A 21298-nucleotide genomic window follows, 5' to 3' on the forward strand; every position below is an offset into this window, starting at 1 on the left:
AAAGAGAGATATAAAGAGAGTGAGTGAGAGAATGAGAGATAAGAGAAAGAAAGAGAGGGACAGAGCGAAAGCAAGAGAGGGACAGAGAGAAAGGGAGAGAGAGAAAGAGAAAGAAAGGTAGAGAGAAATAGGGAGAGATACAAAGAGTAAGTGAGTGAGAGAAAGAGAAGAGAGAGAAAGAAAAGAGAAAGAAAGAAAGAGAGAAAGGGGGAGAGGGAGAGAAAGAGGGAGAGATAGAGAGGGAGAGAGGAAGAGGAGAGATAGAAAGGGAGGGAGAAACAGAGAGAGGGAGAGAGAAAGAGGGAGAGATATAAAGAGAGTGAGTGAGAGAAAGAGAGAAGAGAAAGCAAGCAAGCAAGAGAGAAATAGAAAGAGAGGACAAAGAGAGAGAGGGGGGGGAGAATAAATATTAAATATTGTATTTTTTCCCATTTTGTTTTTTACTTTAAATAAGGTATGTGCAGTGTGCATGGGGATTTGTTCATACATTTTTTATAGTCCGGCCCTCCAACAGTTTGAGGGACAGTGAACTGGCCCCCTGTGTAAAAATTTTGGGGACCCCTGTGCTAGACCAATGTAAGACAAAGTTGAGGTCTTTTTGGAGAGTAGATGTGTTGTCCATGGTGTTGAAAAGTTTTACATCGTCAGCGAAAAGAACACAGTTGCTTGTGATATGATCACATAGGTCGTTGATGTAGAGAATAAATAGAGTAGGTCCTAGTACGCTGCCTTGGGGAATGCCACTTTTAACCGGGACAGGGGTGGAAATGGCGCTTCCAATTTTGACAACATTTTATATCCAGCATCTTTCTCCCAGCTTGGAATTGAACCAGATGTATTTTTCTTCCTACAGCCTTGACCAGGATGTCCTCAGTTGCAATGTACAGATGATATGTGAATAGAAAGAATAAGGAGGGATTGTACTTGACTGTCATACATTCACAAAAAGTGTGGATTAACAAGAGTCCTGCTGCCGTTAATTCTATATACTGTATGTACAATTGGATGAATGGAAAGATATTTTTTTAGATAAATAGGTCAGTGACATGAATACTCTACTTCTACTCTGCTCTCTACTCTTTGCACCTTCTTAGGGTTTAAAAATCACCTGATTTGCATGAATGTGATGAAATTATTTTTAGACAATGCAGCAATATACTATCCTGAATTCCCTGCAATGCAGGGCACAGTATAAATGTGCCTCAATTTACTAAGGGGCACCCTAGTATGAGAACCTTGTGGGCTTAATAAGGGATGGGGAAAAGATAGAAATGCCATTGGAGCTATATTCAATTGGTGAAACCTTCGAAAGATGGGAATAAATAATATCTATTAAAAAAGTTTTGACCTTTTTAAAAAAAAACAAACACACAGATCGACAGACACGACCTTCAACCTATCAGAATAAATGTTAGATATTTAAGACTGGGAAAGGGCATGGTAGGCTGCTAAGTGTATGTTTTTTAATTATGGGTTTTTTAGTTTTTAAATATTAGATTTGTATTTTACATTGTGTTATACTATTGCTGTGAGCCGCCCCGAGTCTACGGAGAGGGGTGGCATACATATTGAAATAAATAAATAAATAAATAAATAAATAAATAAATAAATAATTTACACTGCTCAAACAAATAAAGGAGACACTTAAGCAACACAATATAACTCCAAGTAAATCAAACTTCTGTGAAATCGAACTATCCACTTAGGAAGCAATACTGATTGACAATCAATGTCACATGCTGCTGTTGTGCACATTCAACTTTGTACAGAACAAAGTATTCAATGAGAATATTTCATTCATTCAGATCTAGGATGTGTTATTTGAATGTTCCCTTTATTTTATTTTTTTGAGCAGTATATTTATCCCACTGACCATATGCCACAATTGAAAGCAATTCTTCCTAGCATAAAGTGTTACTAGGTATCAGACCAGGGGTTGAACCCAGATGGTATCCTTCTAGTTAATGGAATTCTGCTTGGCTCAAACAATGGACGTTAAGAACAGAGAACATTTGGGGGGGACAAAGGCAGCATTTTTGCCAAAGTAATTCTTATCGTTACACCCATTAACTGCATCTATGGCATTAGCCCTAAGAATGCATTAACATTTCTCTTGGGGAGTCCTAGATGTTGAGAATGCAGGCAGTTTTTTTTTTAGAAAGCATCCCGTATTAATTTAAGTGAGAGAACTAGCAAGAGAGAAATTCGCTTTAGGAGCCAGGCCAATTTCATTACCCAAAGCAAGGGCGGAAAACAAAGCTGTGAATGGCTATCCATTTCACAAACTCATTTGGAGCTTCCCAGGAGGATAAGGCCGGCTGCAATTGGACACAAACATCATGTTAAACGGGATGAACCAGCAGCCTGATCGAGGACGGTAATTCATCTGTTTATACAACTTGTTTGCAAACCCGCTCCTTGTTTCTCGTGTTTGACATTTTTCTTCCTGACTTTGGAGTTGGGGGGGAGGGAGGAAAGGAGGGAGGGAAGAAATAATTATAGTGCACAAAGAACCCTCCAAATTGCCCAGCCCTGAATAGTCTCCTTTAGTTAATCTATCACCCTTTCATCTGTCAGTCCCTTGACTTTAATGAACCAAAGAATTACTTTGTATAAGGAACAGAAGAAGACACGGGCTGCGGAGTTCTTTTAGCAGATTTCCTGAACCAGAAATACACTGTAAATAGCTAAAAGGTTTTTTAAACCTAAACAAATAAACAGGGGAGACAACTGAAATGTTGAAAGGAAGACTGGTAATTGGGAATCCCTAGGGATGAGTTGCAGAAATATTTGGATCAAATCTGGGTGGATTGGAGTCTGACTTGCGTTTGCTTTTTGTAATTAAAAATGTGGTTCTTGTCCAACCAGTTAATGGACAATAAATGTATCCTATCCTATTTGGATGTTCAGAACTTTGGCTCTTAGGCAAGTTTTTATTGATTTCCATGTTACTTTGCAGCTTATATAGGATGAAAGGACAACTTTTATATCTACCCAAAAATCTATCTATACATTTTCTTTGGAGATTTGTTTGAAGTATCTTGTAACCCAAACATCTGATCAAACAAGAAGTAGAACTTGAAATCTGAAGTTGCCCTATGATTGTTTATGTTTCCTCACATTGCTTGAGGTGAAGATAAAAGCAAGTTCTAGTTTCACAGATGTAGCCAGATTGACAACAGGGAGGAGTGGCTAGTGATATCCTGAGAACTATACCTGGTTTGGTATTCTCCCTTTTAAATCAGGGGTGGGTTCCAGTTTACTTCGTTGCCGGTTCACTCCTTGATGTTCTCTGTGGGCACGCACATGTTGCACGCATATGTAGTGCTTAAAACCCAGCTTCCGTGCATGCACAGAAGCAAAATATAAGATGGCGCTGCCTATAGTGCTGAAGGGAGCTGATTCTAGAGGGCCGGATCCCCCACAGAGAAGGCTCTTCCCCTAGACCCCGCCAAATGACAGGGACCTTGCCGGGACCTGGAGAACGCCAACTCTGTGGGACCTGACATGGTTTGAGATGTCCATGCACATTCCTTATTTTGGTCTTTGAATCTAGATCTCTGCATAACCCTGTTAAATAATGGTACAATAGCCTATTAAAAGTAAAGTCTCAACGCAGTCCACATTATTTTCTATTGCCATTTCACTCCACCAATGTTTTAGTTTTAGCAACCAATCAGATTTCAGGGTTGTCATTTGGCAGGTTGACCTACAGAGTCTAAAAAATCAGAAAAACCTTTTGTTTTTTTTTCTTTTCTGCCCCCTCAGGACATTACCTTCTGTTGTCAATAACTTGCTTTCTAGCCCAGGTGCACTTCCAAAATGTATACTGAAACTAAAATACGACGTCAAAAATTGTTTGTTTTGCAAGGATAATAACAAGGTTCATAAATCTATGAAACACTTGAATTTCTACTTCTTTTTAGGCTAGGTTTTTCCCCACTTTTTTTCTTGACACATATAAAAGTGGTTAACTTCAAATACTCCCCTTCAATTATGTTCTGTTCTTAATAAATGCTGTTTTGTTGAGTAAACACAGAAAGTCAGTGCTCAGTGAACAAGTAATTTGAATAAAGGTAATTACTTGGAATATGTGTTGAACATGGATTTGCACTGAATTTCTAGATATGATTAAAAGCCAATCTAATGTAAAGCCTCTAAGTGAGCAGGTTGAACAGAAGTAGAGCCAAATGGATAACATGAATGCCTTAGATCAGGAGTGTCAAACTCAATTTCATTGAGTGCCGCATCAGCGTTGTGTTTGACCTCGGGGGCTGGGGTGGGCGTGGCCAGGGTGGGCAAGGTCAGCTCAACGTCACTCATGTCAGAGACCTTTGTGGTGGCCTGAGCCCTCTGCCAGAGAAAACAGGCTCCCGAGCTCCGTTTTCAGCCATGATGGACTCCTGCCACCATTGGCCAGTGAAAAAGGAGCTTGGGGAAGCTGCGTGCAGGAGGCCGTCACAGCCCAAAACAGAGCCTGGTAGGGCTGCATGCGGCCTTCCCAAGCACCATTTTCACTGGCAGAAAATGCAGGCTGGTCCTTTGCTGTTTCTAGGGTGGCTCCACAGGCCAGATCTAAGCACCGTGCAGGATGGATCCAGTCCCCGTGCCTTGAGTTTGACACCTCTGTCTTAGATTCTCAGAGTATTAAGTCCTTTGTAACAAGCCTGAGAAGCCCATTTGGCAGTGAGCAGGCTAACTGCTAAAATTTATTCATTTTGTCTCTGAAAACCCTAGGGAAAAAAGGAACTGAAAAATTTAGCTTCACCTTCTCCAATCATGTCATAAAATTATGATTTTAGCTTGTTTCTTATACTGTAAACTGTTCTGTCGAGCTCTCTGGTAGAATCCTGCCGAAAATGCACAGATACAATTTCAGACACACACATGTTTGAAAATTCAAAACAATGTTCTTTATACCGAAAATGCAAATAAACGAAGCACTCTTTTTGTATAGCAAGGAGCACTTGTCTCCAAACAAACTGGTAATTTGTACAAGTCCCTTATCAGTTCTGTGATACTTAGCTTGCAGCTGTGAGGCAATTCACAGTCCTTCTTCTTTCACAAAGTGAAACACACTTTGTTCTGGTTTAGTTTCAAAGCGGGGGAAAATCAGCCCACAAAGGTCAAAGTCAGCAAAGCAGGCACGAAACACAAGGATCAGATAATCCTCCACAATGGCTAAACCCACAGGCTGCTATTTATAGCAGCCTCACTAATTACCACAGCCCCACCCAACCACAGGTGGCCTCATTTTTTTTGATAATAATCTCTCAGTTGTTGCTGCCTATGCATCGCTCTCCGCATGCGTGGCTGTATCATTAACTCTTGTTCCGAATCCAAGGAGGAGCTAGATAATTGATCTCCTTCTGAGCTGTCTGCCACACTCTCCTCCTCCCTGTCACTCATGTCTTCTTGGTCAGAGGAGCCTTCATCAGCAGATTCCACCAGGAGCAAAAGAGGCCTGCAGCATGTGGATGTCTCCCCAACATTCACAGTCCTTGGGGCAGGAGCTGGGCCAGAGCTAACCACAACAGTAAACTATCATGGATAATATTAGAGTAATATGATGTACTTCTACTTATCGATGATGATGATCATGTTATCCATTCAGTTGAGTGATTCTATGGGGCAGGTCTCTCCACATCTTCTGATCTTGCACTATTCCTTTGAGCTTTTCTATGTTGTGGCTGATGTCAGCTTTGATGGTATCTAGCCATCATCTTCTTTGATGGCTGGTTTCCTTTTACCACTAACACTTCAAATCATAATTGCTCTCTCTATTCCCCTGTATGACATGGCCAAAATGGAGATTCTTCTTACCATGTATATTTTAATATCTTGTCTTCTTATTTACTGAAATAAACAGTCAAGCAAGGCCATCCATCAGGACCCAGGGAATGTGTCTTCTCTATTGCATCTAGAATGAGGTTCTCACTGAGGTGTGGATGGCTTCAAACTTCTTGCTTTTCTGGAAGCCCCAAAAGATCTACCTGCTTTCCCAGGCCTTGAGCTAGGATGACTAGTGTCTCCAGAGGTGGGTTTCAGCAGTTCTGACCAGTTCTGGAGAACTGGTAGTGGACATCTTGAGTAGTTCGGAGAACCGGTAAATACCACCCCTGACTGGCCCCACCCCCTTGTATTCTCTGCTTCCTGAGGCCTAGCTGATCGGGAAGAAATGGGGATTTTGTAGTAACCTTCTCCTGGAGTGGGGAGGGAATGGAGATTTTGCAGTATCCTTCTCCTGTCATGCCCACCAAGCCATGCTCAACAAGCCACACCATTTCATGCCCACCAAACCATGCCTACAGAACCAGTAGATACTACTGAGTGCTAATTGTGGGTTGCTGTTGGGATATTTGGGGTTTTGCCTGGGCTCACCATTTTTCTTTTTTTTCTTTTTGTTATTTTGTTTTTATGCTGGTTTTTTTCCTGTTTTTTTCCAGTATAATATTTTTATTTTTCCCCATACAAACTTTTTCAATACATTACAAAATATCTTCTATTTGTATTACAATAAAAACAATATCTCATTAGTTAGTCATGTATAATCCAAAACATTTAAAGAAAAATGTATAAGAAGTAGAAGAAGGCATGATGGCTTACATAGATTTGCAAGATGATCAGCATAATGAGTTAACATTGTTAAAAGGAAGTTAATGGTGAATTTAATTAGAAGAAAATTGGTTATCTAGATGTCAAAAGTAGACGTCAAGTTTTGGGAGTTTGATATGTACCGAAAGTAAATAATTTGGAATTAGAAATTTATGTTTGGGTTTTTATACTGTTTGATATATTGTGAGCTACTTATTTGTTTTATTTGGTGCCACTTGACTCCAAATAACTTGAGGTAGCTCACAATATATCCCCAGAGAAACAGCATCAAGATACATGAAAGCTAAAAATTTAAGGTGTAACTGAGGGACCATCTTTGATGAAATAAAACAAAACTTCACTAACATTTTGAGACAACTGAACAATAGTCATCATTTTGCCAATTGCCATTTGGGTCTGTGATCTGTGTTCTTAGCTAGGAATATGGTTTAATGAGAAAAGAGGAACAGAAATAATCAAGTAGACAATTGGAGCAATTGTCTTGGTACATGAGGTAGAAGATGGAGAGGCAGGCCTCACAGTAACAACTGGTTTATAGTATGCTAAGAGGAAATCAGAGGCTGGAGGCCGATGAAGAGGATAACAGCTCTTTATTTAATAATCAGGAACATCTAAAGTGACCAGCTCGCAGGCAGGTAGCGACTTAAGAACAAGCGGCCAAAACCGCACCTTATATACTTTGTTACCAGCGCTGGGATTGGTGACAATGTTTCAAGACTTCGCGCCGGGGCTTCCTATTGGTTGCGCCCGGAGGCTCCTTATTGGTCGTGCCTCGGCTTCCCATTGATTGCGCTTGCGGGCTTCTTATTGGTCGCGCCAGCTCCAATCAGTGATCACATTATTTCTAACAACTTGCAAACATAACAGAAAGCTAGTTTATAGTATGCTAGGAGGAAAGCTAGTAAATCATGGGCACCCATCAAAGTGTTCCTTCAATTGCTGATAGAATTATGACCTTTGGTAGTTATGTGGATTCTTTGCATTAATTGTATAAAACACTGTCCCAAAACCTATGAGACATATAATTGGAATGTAACGTTACATTTTGTCAAATTGCAGCATCGCTACAGTTATGACATGATCTGTAGTCTAATTGATATGATGACAACATGATAATTCAGACTTGGAAGATTGAATACAAAAATCTGCAAAGGACTGAAGTAAATATATGTGCTCCTTTTGAAACAGTTTCAAGAATTCAGACAGAGAGATGGGGATTTTAAAATACTTCGCAAGTCAGAACAAAGCGTGCAATGTTGGGAATTGTTGTATACAAGAGCAGAATGCCTCTAAACTCTTTGGATACACCATTCCCAAATCTCTCTGCTAGTCAAGCAGTCTGGCGCTGAAATACAACAAGGTTTCTAAACTTGAGAAGTATAAAATGTTACCCATGAAAGAGAAATTCTGTCTATCTATGGCTCACCAGATCAACTTTTAAAAGACCTATGAAGGCCCGAATCACTTGGCAGAAAAACAAGCCCATAGTACTCAAGATTTTTTTTAAAAAGCCATCTTTGTGAGAAAAATCTATGTGGCTTCTGGGAAAAGAACTCTTACATTGCAACTCCCCTTAAAAAAAATGTGTTGCCTTCTGCAAGCAGGATTTCCCCAATGGTTTGGACATACAATTCTAGGAATTTCCAACTAAACTGGGGGGGAAAACGGTTTAAATTGTATTTGTCATTTTAAAGAACTTCACTGGTTTTCAAAGAAAGATACAAAATTAAAAGATGAAATAGAAAGAGGAAGAAAATTGCCTGGAAGATAACAAAAGTGCAAAAAAGCAAAGAGAAGGGGGTTGGGGAGAAGGAAATTAGGGAAAGAACAACTTCTAAGGTTTTTTGGGTAGTTCAATTTTATTTTATTTTTTAAAAAGAGATTCTTTTTTTAAAACAGTTCTGGTATTTTAAAAAGGATGATGTAGATGCAGAAAATTAACATTTTAATGAGTTGTTACAGGTTCCATCCAGGAATGATGTGTTCCCAGTTCTCTTGTGCCTGTCAGTTGTCGGAGAGCCCGTTGTGAAGGGAGCGTGGGGCTCCACCCACCCACCCAGATGCCGCCATTTGGGTTCTTTTACCCTCTACACACGCGCAAAGAGTTCCGTGCATACTCAGAGAGTAAAAGAACCCAAATGGCGGTGTCTGAGTGGTGGGCAGAGCCTCACGCTCCCTTCACAACCTGTTCTCTGATGACTGATAGGCACGAGTGAACCAGGAGCATTTAATCCCTGGTTCCATCATCACCTGTCCCCCAATTAACCCGGTAAAATACTGAAAACTCTGAATCCTCCAATGGACCTTTAATTAGTTGGAGTCTTTAATTAGTTTGTGACTTTAATGAGAAAATTATTGGCAAAGTATGAAGACATCCTTGAGCTGAGATTCTTAGTGATGACACTAAGATGATGTTTGCTTAGCAAAAGAATGAAAGTAGGTTTGCTATTGTCTACATATATATATACACAAGAACAGGGGGACACAATCTGAAGTTAGTTGGGGGAAAGATCAAAAGCAATATGAGAAAATATTATTTTACTGAAAAAGTAGTAGATCCTTGGAACAAATTTCCAGCAGACGTGGTAGATAAATCCACAGTAACTGAATTTAAACATGCCTGGGATAAACATATATCCATCCTAAGATAAAATACAGAAAATAGTATAAGGGCAGACTAGATGGACCATGAGGTCTTTTTCTGCCGTCAGACTTCTATGTTTCTATGTTTCTATATGTAGATTGTTCTGAGTTTGGGTTTTGCCCCGTGTAATATTTTGAATGTCTATGTGATGTTTTGGTGAAATCACATTCACCATCATCAGGCTGAAGTTGTAAGCTTCGCGCTGCTGTAAATATAGTTTGTTTGCAACTGCCATTTGTTCCTTATAAATAGTGGTGGGGTGGAGATTTGGTTTGAATGTAGCAAATAGATTGGGTGGCTGTGTTTTAATGATTTGATTGGTTGGTGGAATCACATTTAGTTGAAGGATTGACATGGTGATGATTGTGATATGTTTTTTTATTTAGGTCTGGTTTCCAAATTTCTGGTAGGCGGGACGTGTCATCACGTTTATTCATACTGAGGGAGTGTTTTTCTATCTCTATAGCTTCCATGATTATTCTTTTATATACGTGTTTTGTTTTGGAGAGTAATTTAATTTTTTCGAAGTCAATTTCATGTCCTGTGTTTTTAATGTGCTGGAAAAGGGAGGAAGTTTTTTCTTCTTTTTTATGTTCTGCAATGCGTGCGTTTATTCTTCGATTAGTTTGTCCAATGTATGTGGCTGCATATATATATATATATATATATATATATATATATATGTATGTATGTATGTATGTATGTATGTATGTATGTATGTATGTCACCTGTCAGCATTTGCAGATGTTTTAAGAAAGAGATAAGGAACAAATGTTTTGTGCAATACAAGCAATCCTTCCAGAAGTATGCTGTTTGTAGCACAGCTTTTTCTTCCTTTTCTCTTTTTAATTATAACTATATCTAGTAAGCTTGACGTTACAGTATGTCATTATTATTCTGATATGTATTTATCTTTTCTTTTTGTTAGTTTGACATAAAAATATACACATAAGAATTGAAAGTTGACAATACAGTGTTCCCTCGATTTTCGCAGGGGATGCGTTCCGAGACCGCCTGCGAAAGTCGAATTTCCGCGAAGTAGAGATGCGGAAGTAAATACACTATTTTTGGCTATGAACAGTATCACAAGCCTTCCCTTAACACTTTAAACCCCTAAAGTGCAATTTCCCATTCCCTTAGCAACCATTTAGATCATTACTCACCATGTTTATTTATTAAAGTTTATTAAAAAATATATTTATTAAAGGCAGATGAAAGTTTGGCGATGACATATGATGTCATCGGGCAGGAAAAACCATGGTATAGGGAAAAAACCCGCAAAGTATTTTTTTAATTAATATTTTTGAGAAACCGTGGTATAGACTTTTCGCGAAGTTCGAATCTGCGAAAATCGAGGGAACACTGTATTACTTAAGTTTCCAAATGTATTTTATAAGTCCAGTAAAGGACTCACAGTTTCTGCATTCTGTCTCTCCTTACAGTTAACAGCAGCAGTTTTATGCTCAGTTTTTGGAGAATATCTGGATAATTCCATATTAGGCTGACTCAGCTCCCTGCATAAATTAAGATATGGTCTGTCGCCACTGCTCCTCTGCTTTCTCTACTGTTCTATCTTTCAGATAGCATTTCCCACAGTTGTATGTTGTAGGAGATCCAAGAACATACCTCTCTCTCCCTCTCACTGCATCCCACTTTGTCTCTTTCCACTACACGGCACTCAATCCTTGAAATGACTGTTGAACAAAATGTAAACAAAGTTTCTGAATTTGGAACTTTTCTCATCTCAAAATGTTACCATAAGACTTTCCTCCCCATTTCTAGAAGGAGGCAGACAATTAGGAGGCCAAATAATCAGTTAAGTTGATCCAGGTTGTCCTGCAGTAGGATTCTGTCCTTAACTTGTGGCTGCATGATTTTGTCCAAAGAATAGTACAGTGGTACCTCATCTTATGAACGCCTCTTCTAACGAACTTTTCAAGATACGAACCCGGTGTTTAAGATTTTTTTGCCTCTTCTTCCGAACTATTTTCACCTTACGAACCCAAGCAGCTGCTGCTGGGACGAAGGGGTTTCTTTCCCCCCCTTTTTTTGAAGAAACAAAAGGGAGCTTGGAGGAAAGATTTTGCAGAGAACAACGTGCTTGCAAAGGCACTGAAAGGGTGTCTTTTTAAGAAAGAAAAGGGAGGAGGGAGGGGCAGGTTGGGGGAGGAAAATTTTTGCAGAGAACAACGTGTTGCACAGGCACTGAAAGGGTGTCTTTTGAAGAAAGAAAAGGGAGGGGCGCCCCCCTTGCCTTTCTTCCTTCCCACTCACCCTTTAGCCTAGCCTTGCTTCTTCCACCCACCCCCTTTAGCTGCTCCTCCCTGCCCTCTGTTCGCCTCCCTTCTAAAGTTTGGGATTTTCCTGAAGGATTTGCACGCATTATTTGCTTTTACATTGATTCCTATGGGAAACATTGTTTCATCTTACGAACTTTTCACCTTACGAACCTCCTCCTGGAACCAATTAAGTTCGTATCATGAGGTACCACTGTATAATCTTCCACTAGATTTTAATGCACCTGAAAATATTTATATGGCATAGATATGACAAACCTCAGGGTAACGAGTGAGAGTAGGAGCAAAAGACCATCTTGCTAAGTCTTGTTCCATACAAATGGGATGAAATATTTTCCAAATAATAACTTGAAGGAGTTACATCACTTGTGACAGGAGTTGCCTTGAAAGAAATAGAAAGAATGAAAGAATGAAAGAATGAAAGGAAGGAAGGAAGGAAGAAAGAAAGGAAGAAAGAAAGAACGAAAGAAAAAGTGCTAATAGGAAAAAATACTTTTTTGCTATTGTAATTCTTGTTGTTTACATTATTTTGTATTCTAAGGCTAAATTGGATATGTAATTTTGTTTTGTTTGTTGACTTGTTCCATACAAATGGGATGAAATATTTTCCAAATAATAACTTGAAGGAGTTACATCACTTGTGACAGGAGTTGCCTTGAAAGAATTAGAAAGAATGAAAGGAAGGAAGAAAGAAAGAAAGAAAGAAAGAAAGAAAGAATAAGTGCTAATAGAAAAAATACTTTTTTGCTATTTGAATTCTTGTTGTTTACATTATTTTGTATTCTAAGGCTAAAATGGATATGTAATTTTGTTTTGTTTTTTGACTAATCTTTTTATTCCATTCAAAATAGAGTGAGGAAGGGGGGGAGGAAAGGATGGCTATTTGGATATGACCATACACTCTATTAATGATTAGCACTGATTTCTTATGGATGTTAACATCCCCAAATGCTGTGGTACATTTGGAATTCATCCTTCTTACATCAAAAAGCATTGAAAAGCCTGCCCTTTAGCCAATGTTTTGTTTCCTAATAAAGGTCATCTAAGCCAACCTTAACTCACTTTACACAATTACTTGGGTTCAGTTACAAATCTTCACAATGGGAAATACTGCATTTGTTGTCAGGACAATTGATCTTAAATGTTATGCAACTATATTTATTGGTGCACAAATGCGTCAAGAGGTTTCTTCGCATTAATTCAGCCTTCCATGATATGGATGACCTTGCTCAAGAGAGGGAGAATCCATTACTAAGGCAATGAGGAGCTAAGCAAAAATCCAGACGAGGAGGAAGAGGAAATATATTTAGATTTGTAAGATACTGTTACTGTAGCCAAACTGAATAAAATATGTTTCTTGATCTGGTCTGGAGTTAACACTTTCTGAAGGCATTCTTGCCCTTTCCTGCTGGCCATTCAACTGAATCATATCCAATCAATCATTTTTTCTCTTCTTTCTCCTTGATTCTAACTAGCTATGTGTCCACACAGTTAAATAAGTTAGATAATTCTTTAGTATTGTGATTTCTCAGGGCCGTCAAACATGTTTGTTCATGCTGACCAACTTATACTCAAATGCCAGTCATAATAGATAGAAACATAGAAGACTGATGGCAGAAAAAGACCTCATGGTCCATCTAGTCTGCCCTTATACTATTTCCTGTATTTTATCTTACAATGGATATATGTTTATCCCAGGCATGTTTAAATTCAGTTACTGTGGATTTACCAACCACGTCTGCTGGAAGTTTGTTCCAAGGATCTACTACTCTTTCAGTGAAATAATATTTTCTCACGTTGCTTTTGATCTTTCCCCCAACTAACTTCAGATTGTGTCCCCTTGTTCTTGTGTTCACTTTCCTATTAAAAACACTTCCCTCCTGAACCTTATTTAACCCTTCAGCATATTTAAATGTTTCGATCATGTCCCCCCTTTTCCTTCTGTCCTCCAGACTATACAGATTGAGTTCATGAAGTCTTTCCTGATATGTTTTATGCTTAAGACCTTCCACCATTCCTGTAGCCTGTCTTTGGACCCGTTCAATTTTGTCAATATCTTTTTGTAGGTGAGGTCTCCAGAACTGAACACAGTATTCCAAATGTGGTCTCACCAGCACTCTATATAAGGGGATCACAATCTCCCTCTTCCTGCTTGTTATACCTCTAGCTATAACAAGATAGATAGATAGATAGATAGATAGATAGATAGATAGATAGATAGATAGATAGATAGATAGATAGATAAAGTTATTATGCTAGCAGAAAAAGTTAAACAGGATAGCTTAACTCATGACTTGTCTAGTATAACATGTGAACAGGGATTTCACAGTTCTCTCTCTCATAACAAGATACAGTAATGAGCCTTGCTTTTGACCACTTATTTAGGATGTAAAGTATTTATGACAAATGTATCGCATATTTCAGGATAGAATGAAAAAAAAAGGAATCTACTAAAAGCAACTTACACGCAGCATTAACAATGTTAAATTAAATTATAATTTCTATTTAAAAACTATACTTCTGAATTCCCTCCCACAGACCAACTGGTGATAACACTACAGGCTGCTACATTAGCTAAAACACAGCGAGTATGGACTAACCCTTAATTTTAGGAACAGAATTAATTTTAGAAACAGATCTATAGTTTCTGCATTTATGCTTCGGGTTGTTCTATTTTCTAAAAAAGGAAAAAGAGTGGGTACCATGATTGGAAAATAGGCTAAGCACATTAGTCTACATCAGCAAGGGTGTACCTCTAATGTATGTATGAAAGGGACACACCACAACATTTTGAGTGACATGCCAACATTCACCAACATTCCCCTGGAATGCACTACTTGATTCTGTGGTTTCTTTCCCAAACCCCAAAAACTTTAACCTTAGATTGTTTACGGTTGACCTCTCCCCATTTCTAAAAGGTCTGTAAGAGGCGTGCATAAGCACACCATTGCGCCTACCATCCCTATCCTACTGTCCTAATAATAATAATAATAATAATAATAATAATAATTTATTAGATTTGTATGCCGCCCCTCTCTGAAGACTCGGGGCAGCTCACAACACGATAAAAACAGTATTATACAGGCACAAATCTGATATTAAAAAAAACTAAAAACCCTATCATAATTAAAAACCAAACAGTACATACATACCAAAGATAAATTATAATAAGCCTGGGGGAAAGGTGTCTCAAATCCCCCATGCCTGGTGGTATAGGTGGGTCTTAAGTAGTTTACGGAAGACAAGGAGGGTGGGAGCAATTCTAATCTCCGGGGGGAGTTGATTCCAGAGGGCTGGGGCCGCCACAGAGAAGGCTCTTCCCCTGGGGCCCGCCCCTATTGTCCTTTTTTATCATTACTTTTTACTTATATTATGTTTATACAAACTACTATCCTATACATGTTTGACAAATAAAATAAAATAAATATAACACCTGACAACTATTCTTGAAATAGTTTCTCACAAGGGGGTAAGTTCTCATGTAACTTCTGGAGCCTTTGAAAATCACCCAAGAACAGGTCACATCCCAAAGGTGCTTTTTCAAAAGACAACTAGACTTTATTTTTCCTTGAAGATGTTTTTCTTCTCATCCAGGAAGCTTCTTCAGCTCAGTCAGAACTGAGGACACTTCTTGGATGAGAAGCAAAGTGTAAGCAAAGGTAAGTGGCACATGGGGGATTCTGGGAGGCACTGGGCCACAGAAGACATTTTCCTCCTGTTTGATTAATGTGCTGTAGGAAACTGTTCTGAATAATGAAACTGTCTGAGGTTTTTTTCACCATTGCTATTTCACACGTGTCAACTTTGTTTCACTCATATTTCATTTTTCTGATTACAGTAATCCTTCACGGTTCATCTTTCACGGATTTGCTACTTCACAGGTTTTCAAAGGGGGCTTAAATCCATTAAATCAATTGAAAATTTTAAATCCATTAAAAATTCATAAAATTCTTCTACAGTACTACTGTACTCTATTAAAGAAACTGGTAGGACATCCCATGTAGTTCCAGCTGAGAAACATTATAGAATGACTTTGATGCAAAGGGTGGGTTTTAAAAGTCCAAATACTCGCTAAATACATAAAAAAGTATCTTTCCTCTACTTCACAGAAATTCATTTTTCCTGGGTGGTCTTGGAACACATCCCCGCGAAAAACGTGAGATCACTGTATTTGTTAATTTTTGATATAACACATAGTGATTGAAGTGTACTTAAACATAAATGTAGATGTACAGAATTGGGTCTCTTTTGTTTGGGGTGGGGTGGGGTGGAGGGCCGGTCATGAAATGCCAACAGAGTTTGGAACAGATATTTTCTGAACTTTTGACTCAAGCCCAAAAGGTTCACCATCTCTGCCTACAGGATTCAGAAACTAACCCAGTGTGACTGGGTGTGACTGTGATGCTAAAAATATAAAAGGACTTTAAAGGAAATAAGGAGCCTATTACTCAGACTCCAATATATCATAAAACAATCGGTATCGCAATACTTACCTAGAAGAATACATTTTACAGAAGAATGGTCAAAGGAAACCAACAGCGTACATCTGAAAATTCCAAAATTTAGCAACAGCAGGATGAGATGGAATAATGTAGAATTGCATATTTTATTGATGGGAGATATTTTGTATTATTAATAATTAGCATTTTAAACTATTCTGCAAATACAGTAGTCCTGCTTTTATTACTGTCAGCCAGAGGTGGGGTTCAGAGGTTCTGTTCAGATCTGGAGAACCAGTAGCAAAACTTTTGAGTAATTCAGAGAACCAGTAAATACCACCTCTGACTGGCCCCGCCCCCATCTCTTCTCTGCCTCCCGAGTTCCAACTGATAGGGAGGAAATGGAGATTTTTCAGTAACCTTCACCTTGAGTGGAGTGGGAATGGAGATTTTGCAGTATCCTGTAATGCCATGCTATATCCTGCCATGCCCGCCAAGCCACACCCACCAAGCCATGCCCACCAAGCCACGCCCACAGAACCAGCAGTAAAAATTTTGGAAACACACCAATGCAATCAGCCCAATATGATGGAAGCCATTTTGTTTCCTCCCCAGAAAAAAAAAGTTTCTTCAAAGTGTTGTGGTTGGCTCTGGCCCAGCTCCTGCCCCAGAGAATGTGGAGGTGGATACAGGGGAAACTTCAACATGTCCTAGACCTGTTTTATTGCCGACAGAGTCAGGTAGTTCAGTTTCCTCTGACGCAGAAGAAGGTGGGAGTGACTTGGAAGAGGGGGGCTTGGCACACAGCTCAGGAAGTCAATCTCCATTATCTTCGGTCGATTCGGATGCGGAAGTCTTGGACCCACGCAGGTGCAGAGTTATGCGTAGAAGAGACCAATTGAGGACATATTACAGGAGATAAGAGAGGCCACCTGTGTTTGGGTGGGGCTCCAGTAATTAGTGCTGCTGATATAAATAGCAGCGTGTGGGTTTGGCCGTTGTGGAAGATTATCTGATCGTTGTGCTTCACGACTGCCTTGCTGTCTCCGGACTTTGTTGATTTTTCATGACTTTGAAACCAAAGCAGAGCAAAGTGTGTGTGTGTTTCACTTTGTGGAAGAAGGAGGGCTGTGACGTTTCTTCACAGCTGCAAGCTAAGTACTTAAGGGCTGATTAAGGGAATTGTACAGACTACCAGGTTATTTTGGGACAAGTGCTCTTTGCAATACAAAAAGAGTGCTTAGTTTATTTTGAATTTTGTGATAAAGAACATTGTTTTGAATTTTCAAACGTGTGTGTGTCTGCAATTTGTACCCTTGAATTTTCAGGAGGCTCATACCAGAGAGCCCGGCAGAACACAAAGAAGATTAAAATACAAAGCACCAAAATATTTTAAAAAACAAAAATACAAAACAACAAAAAGACATTAACAAAAAAAAGTCTTTAAAAAATCAAACACATGTATAGAGGCCAAACAGGCCAAAATAATTTTAAACAGTTAAACTACGAAATCTACTTAACATTTTGTTAGCCTATCATCTATATATATATATTAATAACAAAATGGTTACCTGCAGTGAACGGTTACAAAATCTTTTTCTACCACACTGTGGGCATGGCTTATTTTGTAGGTGTGGCTTGCCGGCTATGTGACCAGGTGGGAGTGGTTTGATGATTACGTGACAGGGTGGCTTAAAGGTCATGTGACTGGCTTAAAGGTGGCCAACTTGACGTCACTCATGTCAAGGGTTTGGGTTAGGATTAGGGTGCCTGGCCTCTCCTCACCTCAAAGAGATACAATTTCCCTATCTATTTACTATTACTGAACATCCAAAATATACTATTTAATTCTATGTACGTATGCTATATGTGTACATACATATTATAGACAGGCACACAAAAATATACATTATCTACTAGATAAACTGTATGTATATGTACACACACGCATGCACGCACAGCTCTTCTAAAATTATACATATTCAACCTTATTTAGTGTGATAGGAAAAATATACCCAGAGTCCAGAAAGGAAAAAAAGAAAAAAGTTCAAAATTTTTCTATCGGTTCTGCATACCTGACCATACCCATAGGAGCCCATCATTGGTGTTGTGGTTAGCTCTGGCCCAGCTCCTGCCCCAAGGACTGTGGATGTGGGGGAGACATCCACATGCTGCAGGCCTGTTTTGCCCCCGGTGGAATCTGCTGATGAAGGCTCCTCTGACCCAAGAAGACATGAGTGACAGGGAGGAGGAGAGTGTGGCAGACAGCTCAGAAGGAGATCAATTATCTAGCTCCTCCTTGGATTCAGAACAAGAGTTAATGATACAGCCACGCATGCGGAGAGCGATGCATAGGCAGCAACAACTGAGAGATTATTATCAAAGAAAATGAGGCCACCTGTGGTTGGGTGGGGCTGTGGTAATTAGGGAGGCTGCTATAAATAGCAGCCTGTGGGTTTGGCCATTGAGGAGGATTATCTGATTGTTGTGTTTCGTGACTGCTTTACTGACTTTGACCTTTGGTGTGCTGATTTTTCCCCGCTTTGAAACTAAACCAGAGCAAAGTGTGTTTCACTTTGTGAAAGAAGAATTGCCTCACAGCTGCAAGCTAAGTATCACAGAACTGATAAGGGACTTGTACAAATTACCAATTTGTTTGGAGACAAGTGCTCTTTGCTGTACAAAAAGAGTGCTTCATTTATTTGCATTTTTCGGTATAAAGAACATTGTTTTGAATTTTCAAACATGTGTGTGTCTGAAATTGTATCTGGGCATTTTTGGGAGGATTCTACCAGAGAGCTCGACAGAACAATTGGTTACCAGTAATAACAACAATAAAGAAAATATTTTTTAAAAGTATAAGAATAATAAAAGTTGCAAATAGTAATAAGAGAAAGCCAAGATTGAAATTCCAAAACCTTCTGTTAACAAACTGTTGTGATCAACTAGTAGAAAAATAACCATGACTCATGGAAGCCATTTTGTTATTTACCTGAAACCAGCCTAGTTTTACTAGCTAATGAAGGCGTTTGCTTCCTTTACATGGCTCCATTCAGACTATACATTATTTTCTCCATATTCCAGGATGGCCTCAGTAAAAAGGTATAACAAATGTTATCAGTGTCTGATCCATTGTTAAATGCCCGTAACTGAGAATGGGCTGGGAAGGAGAACCTGCCAAAAAAGTCTCGGACAGTGGGGAAATTCCTACACTGAAGTCCATCGACACTTGGAAAACAATGACATTGATCGAATACTCCCTCTGAGGAATGCTGACTCAAATACTTCACATATTTGCTTGGCAAACAGCTGGTGCTCTGTGGCAAGTATGTTTTTCTATGGCGACATCTGAAGAAGCTGACGTTATGTCCTGCTGAAACACGTGTAGTTATTGTTATTCTGCCTGGCTTTCAATAGTTTCAACAAGAGTAAAAGCATTTCCTTACTTTTATTGGTTTCCACTCCAGCAGATGCATGAGGATGCCGCAGATGTCACACAACGTTTTTGCTGATATTATCAGAGTCGTCGGCAACAAAGTCTTTGGAGGAGTTTCCTGTCAAGAGCTCAATCCAGCCAGACGTTTCACAAAGGATGCTAAGAACAAGGGTTGAAATCCACCGAGTCACTTTGGAATGTCCCCTTTCTATCCCAATGGAGAAGTGGGAAGAACGTTGTACAAAAATGGGACTTCTTTGTTCAGGTTAGAAATGCAATCTATTTATTCTTAATGCCAATTGGCAGATATGACTGCTCAAAGCCAGTTATTGTATAAGAAGTATAATATTTTCCTGTAAATAATTAATTCACTGCACAAAATCTATGAATAGAACACATTAAGCCATTCCTGGGCAATAGGATAAATACCGATACTCTTCTACTTAACAACAGTGACCATTCAACTCCCCCCAGAGATTAGAACGGCCCCCACCCTCCTTGTCATTCGCAAATTACTCAAGACCCACCTTTGTCGCCAGGCATGGGGGAGTTAGGATATTCCTTCCCCTAGGCCATTACAAGTTATGTACAGTATGTTTGTTTGTATGTTTGGTTTTTTATAATAAGGGTCTTTAGTTGTTTTATTAAATTGGATTGTTACATGTTGTTTTTTTTATCATTGTTGTTAGCCGCCCCGAGTCTGCGGAGAGGGGCGGCATACAAATCCAATAAATAATAATAATAATAATAATAATAATAATAATAATAATAATAATATAACAGCACTGAAAAAAGACTTATGACTGTTTTCCACAGCTACAACTATTTCAGCATCCCCATGGTCACATGATAAAAATTCAGACGCTAGGCAACTAGTTCATATTTAGTTGCATATGGCATCAGACTGCCTTCTGCCACATACACCCCAGCGGTCGATTAGTTCCCCCAGAGTTGGCCTTCTCCAGGTCCTATCAACCAGACAATGTCGTCTGGCAGGGCCTAGGGGAAGGGCCTTCTCTGTGGCGGCCCCAGCCCTCTGGAATCAGCTCCCTCCAGAGATTCGAACTGCTCCCACCCTCCTCGCCTTTCGCAAGATCCTTAAGACCCATCTATGTTGCCAGGCATGGGGTAGCTAGTACATACCCTCCCCTTCTGACCATTAAATGTTATGTGTGGATATGATTGTGAAATATTGATTGTTTTTTAAGGTAATGGGTTTTTAATCATAGTTTTAATTATTAGATTGGTACATACATTGTTTTGTATTGTATGTTATGAGACGCCCCGTGTCTCCGGAGAGGGGTGGCATACAAGTCTAATGATTAATAATAATAATAATAATAATAATAATAATAATAATAATAATATTTAGGCAGGGGTTGCCACTCCCACCGCTTCCAGTGCACTGTACATGGACATGTCCCAGTGAGATTTTGCTTCTGCACATTTGCAGGTCCGCAGGAAGCAAAATTTTGTAAGAGGATGTGTTTGCGCGTAATTTCCACCATTTTTTTTGCTTCTGTGCATGCGTGGTAAAATCTTGTCCTTGCGCGCATCCCTCACAAAATTTTGCTTCCTATGCATGTGCTGAAGGAAAATCTCACTGGAACACGCACCTGTGCACACCGGACACCTGAAGCTGCCTGCGCAGCTCCCATTTTACTACCAGTGCATAGAGTCCATGACTCTGATGGGCCATAGGAGTTTCTTTTCCTAAAGGTTGTAATATACTAGGTGCTCTGTCGAGCTCTCTGGCAGACTCCTCCCAAAAATTCACAGGTACAAATTTCAGATACACACACGTTTGAAAATTCAAAACAATGTTCTTTATAATGAAAATTCACTTAAACTAAGCTCTCTTTTGGTA

Source organism: Erythrolamprus reginae, chromosome 3 (genome assembly GCF_031021105.1).
Source record: "Erythrolamprus reginae isolate rEryReg1 chromosome 3, rEryReg1.hap1, whole genome shotgun sequence".
NCBI classification, from domain to species: Eukaryota; Metazoa; Chordata; class Lepidosauria; order Squamata; family Dipsadidae; genus Erythrolamprus; species Erythrolamprus reginae.